Below are 21,300 nucleotides of genomic sequence, written 5' to 3'. Positions count from 1 at the left end.
TCTTATATAGAGAACGATGTAATAAATGGAGGGATAATATTAAGAGGTGTACACATAAATGGTTGGCTAGGATTAAAGGGTAGGTAGAGGAAATAATTAAACGATAAAGGGTATAGGTAAGTGAAGAATTAAGAGATGAATGACATGTGTCATGGGTAGAAAAGGCTAATTAATTAATTAAATAAATAAAGATCTATTTAATTAATAGAGGAAGTGAGATCAAGTAAATAAATAGAATATTTATTTAATTTAGGAAAGGACAATTTGAATAAATAAAAGTATTTATTTAAATGACGAAAGACTTAGGAGAGGATTAATTAATTAATTAAATAAATAAATTATTATTTAATTAATAAAAGACTTAGGATAAAATAATTAAATAAATAAAATATTTATATAATTAAACATGACAATTTTAGGTGTCTGTAATAAGCATATTGAATAGCAAATCACAGAAAAACTAGAAAACTAGATGATAAAATAAAATACAAGCTATGGAATCAAATCACATCATATAAAAGTTTTGAAGTTATATCATTCATGATATCAAGAATAGAATCAAATGCAATTCATTATTCCTGTTGATAAAAATATTAAATTCATATTTTCTATGACCCATGTTACTTTCATTAATCATTCTTTTATAGCTAATATTAAAATTGCAACACTAGGGTTTTAGTATGCTTTTAATATGTGTGCTAATATTCCATCATAGTGCATTTACCTGGTCTAAAGAAATGATTGTTGTTTCCTTCATGGTTTTACATTTAAATTAAATTTTGGTGTTAGCCTTGTACTCTACTAACCTATAAATCTAATGAGCTTACTTATGTTGACTCCTCTAACTAATATTGATTATCTATATACGTGCATGCCTTAGTCTTGTGTTGTTCTTATGCTTTTATGTATATTTAGTCGCTCTATGGTTTTGCATATGTATTTAGCTCAAAAGCATTATTTATGCTCATGGTGCCCATACATTAAGTTCCCTAAAACCCTAGATGTTTGTGTTTGCTAGTTAATGTTATTACTTGGAAATTTAATTCATGTAGACTACACCCATTCTCCAAGTTATTTTTCGATATTTAATTCATGTAGACTACACCCATTCACACTAGCAACATGTTATCACGCTACTATGGTAGGTAAATAGGTTGCATCATGTGAAATGCTCATGCAAAAATCTAAATAGATTCCCTTCACCTTTCCATGTGTTGTAGATCATACAAAGGGGAAAACATGCCGTGTTAAGTGGAACCCATGAGGTTTCTAATAGGTCTAAAATACTATGCCCATGGATTCTTATGGCGTATATTGATAAAAAATACTATGCCCATGGATTCTTATGGCGTGTAATTTAATATAGATAGACAAGATAAAGAATTTAGAGTCATACGCGTATTATTGCTAATGATATTTTTGTGACATGTTTGCAATTATAAATTCCATACTAGATGTAACAATGTTAGATCCAATGACTTTTATTTCTTCTGCACCTTTTCGCAATATCTCTCAATGCATTCTTTGTGGGTTAATTATAAATGACATAAAATACTTCTCCATATTATCATGAAACAATGTTGTTGTTTTAGTTAATTTTTTGAATCAAATTCTTTCAAAATTTAATTGAATATTTTGTCCAAGAAGGTGTCAAAGTTCAATAGTAGAAACAAATGCTTCCATTGATTAAGTCTCTATAGGTTATGTCTTTATCAAATGAGGTATATTTTATAGAATAGAAATCTATAATTAATTGTGAATTCAATAGTTCAAATAATATTAATATTGATTAGAATGATAGGAAATTAATTTTCATATCTTAAAATAAATTTGAAAAATATTATTGCTAAAAAACTCCAATCAACCTATTTTAATTTCATTAATTTAATACCAACTAATAAAATATTCAATTTGGATTCCTCTAATAAAATCTATTTTGGTTAAAAAGGCTCCTATATTTATTTTAAAAGCGGTCTAATCCTAAAATGTGTATGATGCATGCAAATATATATAAACAAAATATGTACGAAAAATATGCTTTATATTAAAATGTGTAAGAATTGGCTATGCAAGTAGCCACCCAAGATCTAGAGACCAAATGGAAAGCACATAAACAAGAGAGATAGAATATGACAAGAATAAATTGTATTCCTATAAATGATGCAATAGAATAGAATTAGCAAGATTTCATACAATGAATAAGCAGTTACTTAAGCCTGCTCATATGTTAGAAATGCTTGATCGGATGTCATTGATGTCAATCCTGGTGATCCAAATTAATCTGAATATTATAGTATATAGTGTTTGCAGTGCATTTTGAGTATGCAGAATATTGGCAATGCAGTACAGTGAAAGATAGGTATGTAGGAATGAAAGGCAATTAGCGGTGGTTGTAAGTATACTCTTCTGGTAGATTGTTGGTCCAAAACTGTGTGGTTTCACTTCATGGTCATGTTTCTCATAGTGTTTATTTTTTGATACGTTGGTTCTTATTGGTCAGGATTGTTGTATTGCATTTTTGGTCCTTCGAAAGTCATGATCCAGATGTTGTCCTACAAAAATATATTCGGCTATGTAGTGTCTGTTAGTTTTATAAGCTCCAGTTTTGCCTCCAACTTTTGGTATCTAATTTTAATCCTATTGATAATCTATTGTTCATGTCCTTAACTATTCCTATACTAAGATGGATTGTTTTCTTTATGATTTAGTAGCGTATTTTTCTGGAAGTTAGAGGTTTTGTTAATTCTAGGTCAAGGCAACCTTGAATGTTTTAATTACTGTTTTGCTCCAGTGATTGTAGTGTGTGATATGACCATTGGAATATCTTTTGGGTAAGTATGTCTAAGGCCAACTTAATGTATAATGTACACATACACATATACATATACATATTATGTTTAGATATATATAATAAGATATGAGAAAGAGTAGAGTAAAGTAAGAGCAAAGAAGTTGATAACTAATAGAGTGTGAAATATTGGTGAAGAGTAAGGACATGTTTTGTGCAATAGTATTTTGACCATGAGAAAGAAAATAATGAATAAAGTGTAGAGTTTCTTAATCAAATCTATTGCAAGTAGTTGATGTGTTGTCTGAGTTTAACAAGAACTGATCCCATACATATGTAGATGCAATTTTCTCATTTCATTCTTATTCTTTTTGGCAGTGAGCCTTTTAGTAGTGTGCCTTTGTAATATGGGCAATGAGCCCTTTTACTATGAGTCTCCTTTTTGTAATCCCATATAACTCGTTACATTATCTTAAGAGTTAACCTTCTCCATGGTTTTTCTCATTTGGGTTTTCCACGTATAAAAATTTGGCTTCTCTCTTATGGTTGCATGTTTTGGATTTCATTTTATGATAAGGTTAACTGAGATCAAATTTAATTTTAAAATTTATGTGTTAAATTTGGGGACTAAATTTGGAGAATACTGATTCACCCCCCTCTCAATATTCTAGTCTGTTCAACAATTGATATTCTAAATTTGGAGAATACTAATTCACCACTTGAGGGAGATCTTGATTTGAACAAATAGATCCTTTGGATATGATAGGAGAATACTATTTGGATGAAGAGTTGAAGACAACCCTTAAATATTTGGAGACTGTGGAATCTGATAATTAAGACTTGAAAGAAAATGTTAGTAGAAAATGAATGTGTGAAGAAGATGAGACATCGGATCTAAAAGTTCAAAGAAAGGAATCGAAGAAAGAAAGAAGATGGAAGAAATCAAGAAGATGGAAGAATTTATGAAGGATATAATTAATCAAAAGTGAGAAGAATGTGGAAAGCTAGAACAAGAAATCATGAAGCTAAAGTCAGAAGCAAAAGTCAGTGAAAGCAGCGCATTGTTGGATAAAGTCTTAACCATGCAAAAATATCATAATGAAAAGGAAGGATTAGGATTTTATAGAGAGATCAAATTAGTATGACAAAATAAAAGGCATGGAGAAGGTGGAAGCTCAAGAGAACCTGGAAATTCAACTCATCCAAAATCCAAGACTTGTTGTGAATATATCTTTGGTTCGTCAACCTAATGCTCAAAGGTACCCATCATTCAATGGTTATTATTTTTAATGCAATTATTTTGGACATAAAGTTGTAGATTGCAGAAGTAAAGGAAAAAGATAATAGTCAATGCTTTATCTGTAAAAGTTCTAGACATAAAGCTAATAATTGTTGAATGCAAGTTATGAATAGAATCTATAGACTATTTATGAATGAAATGAATGGATCACATATAAGTAAGCCCTTTCAAGGTTATTTTCATGTATGATATAAGTTTGGTAACAAATCTAATCAGTGTAGATATTAAAAAAATTGTGAATTCAAGACAAGAGAATATCAAGTGTTACAATTACAACAAATATAGACATTTTGTTTACTAGTTCAGGAATGTAAATGCTTTGGTAATATTAAATAAAACTAAGAATATTAATGATATGCTATTGAGAATGAAATATGTGGTGCTTAGTTTGTTGCACCTAAGTTTGATGTGGCTACCTCTTCCTCTGAAAAATTGATCTCGTAGCTTTGGCTTAGGGGGAAATTCAAAGAAAGATCTATTTGTACCCACTCTCATGAAGGAAATTAATGTGGTGCCTTGCACATACTCGTGTAGTTTATTATATTGAGTGTGCTCTGGTAGATTGCATATGAGTACAAAATTTAGTTGACATCACTATCACAAAGCAGATTTTGGCGGCAGAACCCTCGATACAATGATCAAGTTAAATATTTAATTTTCAAGATTATTTTGCATTATGCATTGAAAAGTTTGAAGAGAAGAAGAGAACAAGAAAGTTGAAAGCAGAGTAAGCATGAAAGGTATCTTCCATACGTTTTCTCTGTGGATTCTAATATGAGAATTCCAAGAGAATCTAGCAGTAAAAATGTTTGAAAATTTGAAAAAGTGTAATTAGAGGAATATAATCATGAGAAGATTATGAATTTGGGAAATTGCTTGTCAGATCAAGAATTCTAGAAAATTAGAGAATTGGGGCATAGAGGCTTGGATATTTGGAGTGTGTTTCCATGGTTTTTAGATGAGGATATGATCAAGTTTATTTTAAACCATATTGAGGTTGATCATATCATGGTGGACGAACCCTATCTGATTTTGAAGGAAGCGATATCAACTATTTTTGGTCTATGTAATTTTGGACCGATTACAAAGAAGAGATCTATCAAGAAAAATGAAGCTGAAACCCTAACTGGTGTTACAAGTGATCAACGAGAATTGATAATTGCTACAATCATTAACCTTGTAGTGAGGTATTTTTCATATAAAATTTCTTACAAAAATAGAGAAGGTTCAACCTCGGTGATAGCAGTATATATTTCACATCAGATGGTAAAAGAGAAGAAGGATTTTGATTTGTGTGAGTTATTGCAGCCAAATTAGTAGAGAACATTAATTTGACAAAAAATACTACATATCAACTCTAGTTTGATTCTTTGATCGTATGCTTGATTTTTTACCTAAAAAAATCCTTACCTTTGAAAGAGAATTTTGTATGAGAATAAAAATTTTCTGTTGGAATGCAAATTTACAATAATCTAGATTATTTGGTAGCAAGATGTTAGGCATGCAATAATCATTTCATGAAGCTTTAGAAGTTGTCATATTCTAGTCAGGTTCTTAGCATTGTCAGTACTATTCAAAAGATTACATTCTCTGGTAGGAATAGTTCAAAGAAAAGAATTGACGTGTCCCCCTCAAAACTGATGAAGAAGATGAAGAGAATAGAAAAAATAAATAGTTTCCCTTGATGGTCTAGAACCATCTACAAAAGAAAAGGGAAAGTTGGTTTTAGGAAAGAAACAAGAAGGCAGTATGGATGAAGATAATCTTTGTACAGTGTTAAAAACATTCTTCATTTTCTTGGGGAAGTACATGGCTTGAAAAAGATAAGATTGAAGAAGTTTTAATTGATTATTTCCTCTAGAATAGTATTTGTTTGAAATTTATTGCAAATATCCTCTTGGATATTCTATTTGAAATGCTTGAAAATAGTATGAAGCATCCTCCTAAAGAATCAATTAAAAGAGATGAAGTTCAGGAAGATTTGGAGAAGAGGTGTACCTATGCTCAAAATTGATTGCATAAATATATTAAGGAGATTAAAGATTGTATTGGAGAGGCAACTAGAGTGTACAAATATTATCTTCAATGGCCTATGGCTATGGAACATTTTAAAGCTAAAATTGATTCTATTGTGTCTAAGTTGAATTCTATGGGTAAATAATTTGATATTTTCAGTGAAAGAGATTGTGAATAAAGAAACAAGATAAAATCTTTGTAGTCTAACCTTATATTTTATTACAAGCAAAAAGGAGATGTGACATATTTTTTCTAGAAAATTTAGGAGTTAGTTGAAGCAAAATTGGAACATCTTTCTAGTCTTCTTATTGAAGTAGAAAAATATGTAAGTAACCCTTTCATCCCTAGTTCCTTATATTAAGTTATTGATTTGTTGGTAATAAATGACAATCTAGGTGTGAGTCTCAGTTTTTCCATGAATTCTTGGTAGACCATTCTCCTAGAACTTAAAGAGAAGTACAAGATAATTTTTCAAGAGAAATGTAATTGAAACCCTTTTTTGTAAGTATAATTTTGGTAACCTTTTTTTGTTACCCTTTCTCCTTGATGTCAAATGGGTGGAAATATGGCCATTTGAAGAAAAATGGTGTATTGGTGAGAATATTATGAATTAAGGAATCATAATCTAAGGGGAAGATATGGTACATAAGTTGTAAGTGTTTTTGTCATGAATGACAAAGGGAGAAATTATTAGAAATACTTGATCGGTTGTGTATTGTTCCACCCTGACTCATAATCCTCCTTGTGCAATCATGGACCCTGTTGACATAGCTTAGTTTACTTTATGGTAATATTTGATGGTAATACACTATGCACCGACTCTAGTTATATTTCAGATACTTAAGATGATACTTGTTATTGATGATCAGGATATGATGGATTTATATTAATGGTCTATAAAGGAACTTGTTGGGTTAGATGGATTATATGGATTATGTATTTGATAGCATTATGGATATACTAACCCCATTTCATGATTACATGTGATGATTTGGAATATTGATGTGTTTGAGTGTTTTATGATTGTCTTCGTGATAGGGACGATATCACATCACTCATTGTGAGTAGCATGTGTTGTTGCGATTCTCTATCACTTGCCTGTTATTATATATTTGTATATGTTGTATCATGGCCTTGTGGTTGCAGGATTTGCATGTACCAGACATCAACTCCACCTAGCTCCACAAGTCTAAGTGTGTCTTTAATCCCAATGGTATATGTGGTTTGGAAATGACATGAGTTCCCCTCACATAGTCTAGGTCTAAATTGTTCACTATGAGTCATCAGCGTCTTGGTGTAATTCGCCATGTCAGTTAGTAAGCTTGATCTTCTCAGTGTTGTAAGTATGTTAGTAATTGCTGATTTATTTAATTATGTTTAGATTAATTATTTGATCTTTAATGTGTGGTTCTATAGTTAATAATATTTAATTTAATATTTTAAATTATTGGCTTTGAGCATTTAATTATTTGATAATTAATGTTTATTTAGTTTATGATGTTTAATTATTTATTTAATATTTATTGTTTAATCTTTATTGAGGTTTGATCATTTATTTGATATTTAATTATTTATTTATTCATTCATTTATTGTTTATGGTTTAATTATTTATTTGGTATTTAATGTTTATTTATTTATTATTGATTTATGTTTTAGTTGGTATTTATTTATTATTTATTGTTTAATAGTGCTTTTATATTTTAATGTTGATTAATATTTATTGGTGGCTTTTAATTTATTTATTGAGCCTTGGTTATTTTATATTTATTTATTTGGTCGGCTTTTATTTAATTATCCTTGGCAACTTGTATTTAATTATTTAATTAGTTTTTATTTTAAATGGCTCTTAGATATTTAATAGGGCATGGTCATTATTGTTTGTGCATTGGTAATTAATACTTTATAATATCATATTACATTTCTCTTGTTACTTGGTAAATAATACTTTATATAATTTTAGCTATTTCTCTTGTTACAAGAGTAAATGAGTTTATTATATTTCCTACCTACCATTAAATGCTATGGGCTTAATTATTTATGAGATTATATTTAATTAATAACCCATAGTTTATTTTATATGGCTTGATTCTATTTATATATTGGTAAATAATATTTACAATATTCTATTTATACAAGTCAATAAGTTTTATATTATTACCTACCTACCATTTATTCTTATTGGTTGTGAAGGTATTAAGGAAATGAAATATAATATATGATGGGTAGGTAAGATATATTGTTTAAAGCAATATTTTGATTGGCCGGTTTAAGGCTAGGGTTTTGGATTGAAATTCTTTTAATTCGGTAGCCTAAGCTTTGTGTCCGGTTACCATTCTTTGAGAATTGCTTCTACAATTTAGTTTTTGAAAGCTTTCAATTTTCTGTTGGAGCTTGTTTGGTTTTGTGGGTCCTTCATCAAATTCTTGTTTGCCATCACTTCAAAATTATATGTTGGGGATTCTTTTCCTTTGAATTTGTATTTAGGGCTGGAAAAAATAGTATTTGCATAGTTATATATAGTTTGAGAAGGGAAGATATTTCATGGGAATTTATATTATGTAGTTTGCACTATAGATTTTGGGAAAAAATATTTATTGTCTTTTGTTAGGACAACTCTGTGAACCATTTTGTGTTATTGTCATGTCTAGAATTGTTAATGTGTGGTTTTCCTTCTTGAATTTGGTTCTTATGCTAATATTTGGGTCTATGATCATTTTGAATGTGCTATCGTGTTGTATGAGGCTCTCTATGAGTTTTTCTGAAAGTATTTGAGTCTATAGTTGTGAAGTCATGTTTGATGGATCTTTCATTATAGTTTATGGTTCTTTTAAGCTCAAATTTGTAAGATTTTGCGAAGTGTTCGATTTTATTTCTTTGTCACAACTTTTCTAAGTCCGAGAAGTTAATTTTTGTAAATGCGCTATAACTATAATGGCGCTATTTCTTTGTGTATATGCATTGTTTACTTGGGTAAATGCACTATATTCGGTCTTATATGTGAGCCCAGATTTGGTAAATGTGCCATTTCATTATAAATACACTGTATCATTTGGTGAATGTGATTTTTTAATTGATCATATGCATTGTTAGATTCAACAAATGCATTGCATTGTATTTCAAATGTGCTAAATTGTCTGGTTCATGTGTTTTTCTCGATTTTCTTAGTTTGTGATGAATTTTACGAATGTGTCTTTGTACCAGAGGCTTGTATTGAGAGTTTTTGACATTTTCTAGTTTGGCATACTTTTGGATTTGACGTTTTATTGTAGTTTTGTCCTTCGGCAAGTTGATAAGCCTTGTCGTAGCGGTTTTGTGCTTTTTCACCTTGTTGACATGTTGTGATCATGGATTTATGCTTATGATGCTACAACAAGTTGATGAACCTTGTTGTAGAGGTTTACCTTATGCTTATAGCAGATTTTTATTGCCCATTAGATAGGTTTGATTCATCTTTGGCTTTGAGGCTCTTGATAATTATATTGATGACTATGGTTGTATCTATAATGTTTATGTTTTCATATTTTATTACGGATTACAACCTCTTATGATTTGTTATTGTTTGGATCCATGTTCAGGGGAGTGGGCTTCCTTGTGATGACCAAGGTCATGAGAGATAGGCTTGCATGAGGTTCGTTATAAGGATGCATGAAGTATAGATCGCTAGGGCACATTGAAAGTTTACCATGATGTTAAGTAAGTGATAATACAATAAATTAATGGGTTGGGTAGTTAGATTCATTAATCAAGATAATTAATTGATGTGAGCCCCATGAATTGATCCTAGGGAGGAAATTTTAGGATAAGCTTGGGAAGGCTATTTCTATGGAAAGTTAATCTCCCTTGATTTCTCATAGGTTGAGATTGCTCCACATATCCATCAAGCTAGTGCCTTGTGTTATTATATTTGTTATGTTAGAGGATGGCATGTGATGACACTCCACCCCTACATGTGTTTCTTTGGTGATTCATGTTTATGCCTTATTGGTTTCTTATATATCTTGTTGGGTTGTATTCCTCAAGAAGTTTATTCTTGCTATGTTGTGGTTGGTTCTTCTTTGAGAGTCCATGCATGGTTTAATCTCTTTGGTTATAGATTCTAGCTTAGGTTTAGAGTGTGTATTGGGACCTTGTGTCATCTCCTAGCACGGGGTGTGGTTCCTTTGCTTTCACATGGTTGGGTGGTTGGTTATTTTTAGCCATTGGAATGTTCTCTTGGATTCGTCGTGCTTGGATGTGGATTCTGTTGGCAATTTGGAGGAATTGATTATGTGTTGCATTGATGTTTTTTAAATTACGGCAATACTAGTTGTTTTGGTTGTTTACTAGTTTCCCATTGGTTCTGGTAGAGTGGTTGGATTATGATATTGATTCGGTATGTTCTAGTATGCTTTGGTTTGAGGAATTATTTTGGATCTGTCATTCATGCTATTTAGATGTGTATCACAATCAGTTGGTTTGGGATTTAATGACTTAGATGCTATCATCTTTCCTAGTAAGCCTTTTGGTCATCAATAAGGGTTTTACCAGTAGAGCTTTATTGAAGATCTTTTGATGCACATGATAAGTGGTATTGGCGCAGCTTCTAGATGGTTCTCAAGATGCTATTGGTTATCTTATTCATGTTCTTGTTTATTGGTGATGTTTGGTTTTGTTTATGGCCACCTATTTTGGGTCTGGTGCTATCTAGGTTATGGACCGGTTTATGTAACATGTTGGAGGATGTTCCTGATGCATTACCGAAGGGATTTAATGGTTAGTTTACATTGTTTTCAGCCTAAGCTGACTTGGTTGATCATTGGATTGCGGGTTTATGTTATGAATTCATTGTATTGACTTTTAGGTGGTTGACCTAATTGTTTAGGTCCTGGGTTGGTATAAATATGATGTAAGATCTCTTTGTAGATCACGGGCATATGGTAATGGTATATAGGATTATCTGTGTGTGAATAATGTTGTAATCATATGAAAAATTTTTGGTCGATCATAGGTGATCGAATTGGATTGGTAAGAGAGGTTTAAAGCCTCCAGTATTGAGCTTAACTAGAACTGTACTTAGGCATTAGAGATGCTATACATGCAATTCACTCTTCTTTCTGGATTGTAGCCTAGATTTATTTTGTTGTTAGTGAGGCTCCTTTTGTCATGAGCAGTCTGCTCTAGGTTGTTGGCCTTCCTACATGTGCATGCCCCTCATATTGTAATCACATACTTATTGCAAAAGTATTATCTGACTATGTGTAGGCTTCCCACTATGGTTTTTTCGTTTACCGGGCTTTCCACGTACAAATATTGGTGTCATGTGTTATGGATGGATGGTAACTATTATGTGATTGATGTTTATGTTTAGTTACTATATCAGTTATTCGGCTATTTGGTTTATGTATTCTGGGATTTAGTTTATGTATTCCGGTAATAAATAATTGAAAGTTTTATAATCTGGTGCCCCCCCCAATCAGTGGTCCTCTAGTTATTTGAGTTGTCTAACTATTAGTATCAGAGCTTAGTCCTCTCTGCAAAAGCTTAACTGCTTGAGGAAGATCATGTGGCATCTAGCAGTTCAAGTTCATCAAATACATCTACAGTTAATTTCTAGAGATAAATTCTTAGGCTTCATGGAACAAATTACAAGGTATGGAATATTTGGATGGAGACTCATCTAAGATGTCTTGGAAAGGAAATTTGGGAGATCATTGAGAAAGGAGTAACAACTTTTAATCTAGCATCTGGAAATCCTCCTCTGGTAGGTCTGGATAAGGAACTTGAGAATGATTTTAGAGATAGAGAAGCCCTTTTGTGTACACCTTCTAATCAACAAATAATGGGACTATCTGATAAATTAACTGCAAAGGCTATATGGGACAAATTGGAGACTCTGAATGAAGGTGAAACTACTGTTAAAATTTCTAAACTTGATGATTACCGAGTGAGGTATGAGAACCTGAAGATGGAAGAAGATGAAAGGAATACTGCTTTTATGGAGAGAGTTAATGAGATTATTCTGAGAATTCAATGTTCTGGTGGATCTCTGAGCAAAGATGAAATAGTTTCTAAAGTACTGAGAGCTTTGCCACCACCTTATAAGATGAAGGCTACTGCAATTAATGAGATGAGAACTATGGAAAACACCTTTGTTAATAGGGATACCTTGGTTGTGAAGTTATCTAATTTTGAAGTTGAGAAATTTAGACCTTCTCGAGCTGTAAAATATGAAACTGCTTTTCATACATCTACATCATCTACCAACAAGAGTAATTGGAAAGATTTATATGTGAAGGAACTAGAGGATATGAAGAAATAAGATGAAGAGTTTGAGTAAATTGAAGCCTTATTTACTAGAAGAGTACCTAAAGGATTGACATGAAGTAAGTATGAAGTAAACTCACCTTTTAAATGCTTTGCATGTAATAAGATAGGTCATTTTGCATCTAGATGTCTTGAAAGGAATTCAAGATTTGAATAAAGAGATAGAAGATCTTTTAGGCTTAACCATGATTATCAGAACAAGAATAAGTATAGGAGGAACAAAGACAAATCATGTTACTATGCGGATGAGGAAGTTTTGACTGATTCTGATGATGAACCGACACAAGATTGAACTAGTGGTTCTAACAATGGAAAGGAATTGATATTTTTGGCTATCAAGGAAGATAATCCAGTACCTGAAGAGAAGGCCCTTGCTACTAAAATTCAAGACAAGGATGAATGGGTGATTGATAGTGGATGTTCACATTATACAGTACTGGAGATAAAAAGAAGTTCTTATCTATGCAAGAATTTGATGGTGATCTAGTTATATTTGCAGATGACAAAGCATGCATGATAAAGGGAAGAGGGAAAATATCATTGGATGGTAAGAATAAAACTGATAATGTTTATTATGTTGAAGGTTTAAGGCATAATCTTTTGAGTGTAGGATAGTTGGTGGATAAGGGATTTCAGTTACAGTTCAAGGATGGAAAATGCAAGATTATCAACAGATCTAGATTGGATATTGTAACCGGTACATGGACTAAAGGTAATATCTTTCATTTGAACTCCACTGAGAAGACATGTTTGATTGCACAAATTGATGAGAGTTGGCTATGTCATAAGAAGTTGTGTCATGTTAATTTTGATTGCATTGTGAAGATCAGTTCTACTAAGGCAGCTAGAGATATACCTAAGATTGTAAAGCCCTATAATATGGTATGTAAGGAATCTCAAATGGGAAAGCAAGTCAGAACTTTTTTTAAGAGTATACAAGACAAATCTTATTCATACTGATTTGTGTGGTCCTACTAGAATCAAAAGTTTTTAGGGTGATAGATATTTCATGCTAATAATTGATGACTATTCAAGAATGATGTGGGTTACTTTTCTAAGGGAGAAGTCTAAAGCATTTGAAAATTTAAAAATATTTAAAGATAAATTTGAGATAGAGACATGATTGAAGATTAAATGCTTAAGGTCAGATCAAGGTAGAGGAACAGAAAATCAGAAGACTCCTAGGTATGTAAGGTTTAATCATTTAGAAGATTAGATCATTGGACACAAAAACAAAGGAGTGATGACAAGAATAAGGTTGGCTATTGATGAGGTATTTTTTATTTCTCAAGTTGAACCAGCATCAATAATAAAATCTTATAAAGATGAATGTTGGATGAAAGCTATGGAAGAAGAATTAGATCAGATAGAAAAGAATAACACATGGACTTTAGTTCCCCTACCTAAAAATAAGAATGTTATTGGAACTAAATGAGTTTTCAGGAATAAATTGAATGAAGGTGGATAATTTGTGAGGAATAAAGCTAGATTGGTTTGTAAAGGATATTCTCAGAAGGAATGAATTGATTATGAAACCTCTGCATCAGTAGCTAGGATTGAAACTATGAGATTATTTCATGCTTATGATGCACATAAGAACTACAAGGTTTATCAGATGGATGTTAAGTGTGCATTTCTAAATGGAGATCTTGAAGAGGAAGTTTATATTGAGCAACCTAATGGATTTTCACTTTCAGATGACAAAAATATGGTTTGCAGGTTAAAGAAATCTTTATATGGATTGAAACAAGCTCCTAGAGCTTGGTATACAAGACTGGAGAAATATATTTTGAAACTTGATTTCACTAAAGGTAATGCTGATAGTAATTTATATTATAAGACCATTGATGGTGACATATTGATTATTGAAGTATTTGTTCATGATATCTATATATGGTGAAAGTTCATAACAACAATATTGAAAGACTAAATGAATTCAACCACAAAACCCTAACCTAACAACAACAAAGATCCACCATAACATATGAAGATTACCTAAGACAATAGAAATCAAATGAAATCACAAAGATTATACCATCACATGTCAAATAGGGTTTGAATCTTCATTCTTCCTATCTCCATTGATCTTGCTTGATATACTTGCTCTCAGATTTTATGTGCACAAGAGCCCAAGAAAGAACAAAAATGTGGTTGCAAGTAGGCTTGATTGCATATGCAAGTTCGAAAGCGTAGTTGGGTAGTCAATTGATTAGGATGCATAGATTGATTAGGGTTGATAATGAAGGAAGCATCTCCTTATATAGAAGATACTATATGAAATGGAGGGATAAGATTGAGAGGTGTAAAAGAGGTCGGCTATGATTAGAGGGTAGGCAAAAGAAATAATAAAATAATGAGAGGGTAGGTAGTGTATGAATTAAGAGATGAATGACATGTGTCATGGGTAGAAAAGGTTAATGAATTAATTAAATAAATAAAGATTTATTTAATTAACAGAGGAAGTGGGATCAATTAAATAAATAAGATATTTATTTAATTTAGGAAAAGGATAATTTAAATAAATAAAAGTATTTATTTAAATGGGAATTAAGGCTAGAAGAGGATAAATGAATTAATTAGATAAATAAAATATTTATTTAATTAGACATGACAATTTTAGGAGTCTACATTTTGCCCCTCTTTGAGGCAATGCAGCTTGTCGCATTGTTTCAAAGAAGATAATATGAACTTGTAGATAGGAAATTGGGAAGCATCAAAGCAATGTTAAACTAGCTCAACCACAAAAAACTAGATTGAAATGATAAGAAATCCTAAAAACATTCAATAAAGGCATGAAGATGAAATACTAAAATGAAACGCAAACCAAAGCATGTATCTCCTTCATTGTTCCTCCATTGTCCTTCTTTCTCCTTCAAATTAGTGTGTTTGTGGATCTCACCTACAAGTGCAAAAGCATAGTATGAAAGCAAGATGACTAGAAAAATGGCAACATAAGGATACTAGAAGCGTGGTTTTTCTCTCCTTTTTTTCTTTTGATTGAAGAAACTCATCCAATTTATAGACAAATTGGAGAGAGGACAAGATTAGCATGAAATTGATTTGAATAGAAATTCAAATCATGAATGGAAAAATTATGACAAATTATGACAAGATTGACATGCAAGATTGACTGATTGACAAAATTATGACAAATTATGACAAGGTTGCTATGCAAAATGCAGGACAAATTATGACAAGATTGACATGCAAGATTGATTGACAAAAATTATGACAAATTATGACAAGATTGAAATGCCATTCCCATGAAATTAGGGGAAATATTAGAAAAATTGAAGAAAATAGGAGAAATAGAAAATTAGGAATTAGGAGAAATTAGTAAATTGGAAAAATTGAGGAAAAAGATGAAATAGAAATTAGGTGAATTAATTAATAGGTTTTCATCCATTAATTAATTCATGAAAAGGACCTAGGACTAAATAAATAGATTTATTTAACCCACCAAGAAGAAGAAAAGGATTAAATGATCAAATCATAAAACCCTAGAAATAAGAGAACAAGGAATTAGGTCAAGATAACAAGAAATTAATGTCGATTCGATCATGATTTTGATTGAAAAAGGACCAATGTTGATGAATGATTGAGATTGGTTGACAAATTGACCAATATTTACAAAGAGATCAAATTGATAGGCGCCAATTGACGAGGAACAATGACTAATTGATTCAAATTGACATGATTGAAAAGGAGAACGATCGATGACGAATCGATCACAAAATGAAAAAATTGACAAGTTGATAAGAGATTGACAAAGACAAGGATCGATGACGAGATTTGACAAGGGCAAGGATCGATGACAAATCGATCGCAAAATGACAAGATTGACAAGGACAAGGATCGATGACAAATCGATCTCAAGATGACAAGATTGACAAGGACAAGGATCTATTATGAATCGATCGCAAGATGACAAGGACAAGGATTGATGACGAATCGATCACAAGATGACAAGATTGACAAGAGGACAAGGATCAACCAAAATCATGACTGGAGATTGTTATCGACAAGACCAAATTCAAAAGTGAGAAAAATGAGGAATTTAGAAGAAGGATTCAATGCTCACAAATGATAAAGACCAAGTGCGTAACATAGAAGAAATGTTAATGCAACTCAAAAACCCTAAAATAAGGCAATGCGCAGATGTTAAAGTATGACTCCGCAAGCGTTGACCATTTTTAGATGACATTTTGCCCCTCTTTGAGACAATGCGATTCTAAGCATTTTTTCAAAGAACAATAATGAAAATGCCCCAGACAATAACAATGACATATGCATGCCCCCTCGAGGAATTGGCCGAAAAAAAATCCAGAAAAGAGGCCAATTGATCGATAAGAATGACAGAAAATGATAGGTTCAAATGGATCAAAAATCAGAGGTCGGATACACAAATGACAAGGAGTGGAAGGTGCAAAAGACCATGACCAGCCTAAGATGGAGAGGATGCATGTCCATCTAGGTACTGACAAAGAGCTATAAATGAGACAAGGAGAAGGAAAAGAGGTCATTTGCACTAGCCAAAGTGGAGGATTTGTTGCTCTGGAAAAGAACCCTTGTAGAGAGATGACGAACATTCCAATGGCAGATCACCTTGGGGAACGTGTATGCACCTACAGATGACCGAACCACATGTGACCAGCGGTATGTAGCTCAAAAACCCACATTGTCAATTTCATGAATTTCGCTTGCTTGTGGGACATTGCGAGGCCCACAGAGGAAGGAAAAAGAGAGTTTTGTGCCTATGTAAATAGGTTTTGCGCCTGTGTAAGGTACACAGGCACAGCTTGATGCTGCATAGGCGTAGGATAGGGTACACAGGCGCAATTATGCACTTAGGACCCTAATTTGACTGAAAACAGCGTGCGGATGATCCCAAAAAGAAGGACAAGGGTAGGATAGGTCAAAATAGATAGGAAAAACCCTGATTGGTGCATGAAATAAGGAAATGCAGCCCTTAGTAGAAAACCCTAAAACTAACGAATTTGTGCCTTAATTGTGATGCAGAGTCGACAGTATCTATTGATTACATAGGGGAACAGACCCGACTACTTCATGTGGTGACATAGACTCAAGAGTACTGACAAAGATACACTAGCAGGACTTGGATTGTACTACATCACATACATGCTCAAGATTAGGGCAAACACAAGACTGCACACTGCATTGGCAAAGCGATGGCATTCAGAGACTTCCTCATTCCATCTGCCGATTGGAGAGGTGACAGTGACACTAGAGGACGTGTGGCATATCCTCCGCATTCCGATTCATGGGGAGATGGTAGTATATGACCCAGTGACAAGGAGAGATGCTTTGTGCAAATTATTTGAGTGTGATGCAGATGACCTTGATATCATAAAGAGGGAGATTGGCTAGGAGACCATGGCATCAGAGTATGATCAGCGATATGTGGTGATAGTAGTGGTTATAGCATGCCTATTAGCAGGGGACAGATGAGGACATGGATTCCCTATTGGATGGGGAAGAGTGCTAGAGCGGATGGCAATGGAGGGGACTATATATGCATGGGGACCATGTGTGCTTACCATGTTGTATTTTTAGTTGCATCAGATAGCATATCAGAGGGTACAGACTTTGAGCTGTGGGGTCACACTTTTACAGGTATGGACATTTGAGCACATAGCCATATGTCAGCCGATTGCAGAGAAACAGGTAGTACCACATCGACCATATGTATACTACTATGGGGGAACACTGAGATAGGGTCCATTTGGATACATATTGTATTGGCGACATGAGCTAGATAGATTGAGAGATTTCACATGGAAGCCATATCATGATTTCACTCGATGGTCAAATGATAGTGATGAGCTACCGTATTGTAGATAGGAGAGATACTTGATTGGGCGACTAGTGAACCGCCAGAGAGTGATTGAGATGTACCTACCAGAGACATTCAGAGGACAGTTTGGAGAGAGGCAGGATGTACCGATAGGGACCACACACTTTGCCCGATCTCACAGAGAGATGAGTCAGTGGGGGAGGATGATTCAACAACACATAGCATATACCAACTTCACACAGCTATAGCAGAGACAGTGGGATTGGAGATCAGATGTTGTAGATGCTGGGACGACAGAGGAGTATGAGCGATGGTTTGCATGATGGCGGCCAGTGCCATTGACAGATCCTGATATTCTGGTACCTAGGAGACAGGAGGACTTCCCACTCGCTGGAGAGGAGGAGGAAGATGATGAGGATGGAGATGATGAGGGGGAAGATGATGAGGACGGAGATGATGAGGGGGAAGCTGATGAGGACGGAGATGATGAGGAGGGAGATGATGAGGGGGAAGATGAAGAGGAGGGAGATGATGAGGATGAGGGGGATGAGGAGAGTCCTAGGTGCATGCAGCGAGATGAGCTAGATCCAGTAGATCACGAGGCATTGCAGGATATACCCATAGGGCAGGAGGCAGTGAGCATAGAGGAGATGCAGACATGAAGGGTCACCATAGCGAGTCAGCATGATTACATTGCCACATTAGAGGGACAAAATGCTATCTTGAGGATAGAGGAGGATCAGTTCAGAGCAAAGATAGCTAGACTGATAGTAGCTCGAGATAGAACGATAGCCCAGGCATAGCAAGCAGAGCAGAGAGTGACCGAGTATACTGGGTCGATTAGGGATGCCAGTGCACGTGAGATGGCACAGATGTTGGTAGAGACTAGAGATAAGATGCGCAAGCTGAGGACACTATATGAGAGTGCAGTTCCACCATAGCAGAGAGCAGTGACATATAAGTCATGGTCGAGGATAGAGAGCAGGCCACACTCTCAGAGGTCAGTGAGCAGCATGGGGGTGACTGGACCTAGGAGACCACCATAGCTAGGGCCAGGGATAAGAGGGGCTTCATCCTCGAGACATAGCAGAGATGAGGAGTACAGAGTGAACACCCAGTGATAGAGGCACGTGCTCCTTATGACAGGACATTTGACATTATGTATGCAGCCTGCGGGCCATACTTAGGACAGACAGTCCAATTTTGCACTCCAATAGTTTTTTTGTTGATATATGATATGATATGCAGCTACATGATGGGATGCAATGTATTATGGCTTATGTTTACTTTCCATGTATGGATGGCTTATGCATTGTTTATGTACCATTTTGGAACATGTATGAATATATTTTTATGTGTTTTTGATGCATTTATAATATGAAATGGATAAAATGCTTGATATGGGCTTGATCTAATGCAAACGCACTAACCAATGAATGCAGGATGCAGCTTATGTTTTTTTGTTGGAGATCGAAGAACTAGACTGAACTGGCTACCCAAACTGACAGAAGAAATGTTAGTAAGAAGAAATTAAACAAAGGACAGTTAGAGATGAAAAAAAATTTGCTTTCACCAATGCACAGAAGTAGGTGAGAACCTTTATTTAATGTAGCAAAGCGGATTCAGAGCATCATGGCATTGAAGGCCAGAGCTGAAACACAACCCCTTTTGCAAAAGACAAACACATCGCACACAAGGAATGAGTGAATCTTTGTAGGGTGCATACATCAAGGGCTGAGGTATGTGTGGCATTCACAAAGCGAACGTACTTATCACAGACACCCAATGATATAGTTGTCCCAGTTTGTGACAAACATTCCACAAACAACAAACACAACAAAAAAAGAAAGGGACCATGAACCATCCCAGTCACTCTAAATCACTTAGTGACATCCTCGAGCAACATAGGAACATGATTGAAGCCAAAGATAAATTAGTAAAAAGATAAGACACACAAATTTGACCAAGTCAAACAAACAGTTTGATCATCATTGTCAAAGGTGGAAAACAAGAATGATCATACTGTCTGGTTCCAAGGAATGTGATACCCCATCTAAGACAAGACACAATTTAGTTTCGAGTATACCACACCTTGTATAAGACCCATGATAATAGTGACAAGGACAAATGATATTGATGTTGATTGATTGATATGACAATTTTGATTAGTTTGAATGTCTGGTTTGATTGAAATGGTCATCTGTTAATGCATGATTTCAGTAAAGCGCAGTGTTGTAACATGTTATCTGTTTATTGTCTACACAAATGTTTGATCGGTTGTTGTTGGATGCATGCTCAGCGATCTGTCTATGCACAAAGGGTACCATTTATTGACAAAATGCAAAATGCCAAAGAAATTGTTTTTGGATTTTGATGTTTTGAAAAAAAAAAAAATATTGTTTTTGAGGACTTTATTTGACTTTTTAAGGATTTTTTCAGGACATTATTTAATTTTTAGGGATTTTTTTCAGGACATTATGTGATTTTTTTGGATTATTTCAGGACATTATGTGATTTTTTTGGATTATTTCAGGACATTATGTGATTTTTTTGGATTATGTCAGGACATTATGTGATTTGAAAGCTCCAGTAATTGATCATGACAAGGGGCATGCACCCAATGAACATTTGAAAGATATATACAACGACCAGGACCGAAACATATGGACAAGGACTGGAAACCTGAGTATGCAAGACAATGATGTTGACCAATCACAGGCTTGGAATAGAACATTGGGTCAGGGCAAGGATAAGCATGATAAACCTGCGGGGGGAAAGTATAGCTAGGGGTCATGATAGATGACAGAGCAATAATCTTTTACACATGGCGCCTGTTTACCAGATTTTCACCATGGTACTTGCCCAAAGTGCTTGTTTGCCAGGTTTTCACTAGAGGGCGAATTATTTTTCTTTACTTTTGTTCTTTTCAATTTTTCACTTTTTTTTCTTTTTTTTCTTTTTTTTTTTGGATTTTTCAAATTTTCACCTTTTTTTCTTTTTTTTGAGCTTTTTAATTTTTTTTTTTTTTTTCAACTTTTCACTTTTTTTTTTTTTTGAGCTTTTTAATTTTTTTTTAT

The sequence above is a fragment of the Cryptomeria japonica genome, chromosome 11, assembly GCF_030272615.1.
Source record: "Cryptomeria japonica chromosome 11, Sugi_1.0, whole genome shotgun sequence".
Classification (NCBI taxonomy): domain Eukaryota; kingdom Viridiplantae; phylum Streptophyta; class Pinopsida; order Cupressales; family Cupressaceae; genus Cryptomeria; species Cryptomeria japonica.
The sequence above is the reverse complement of the archived record's forward strand: the minus strand, read 5'-3'. Positions refer to the sequence as shown.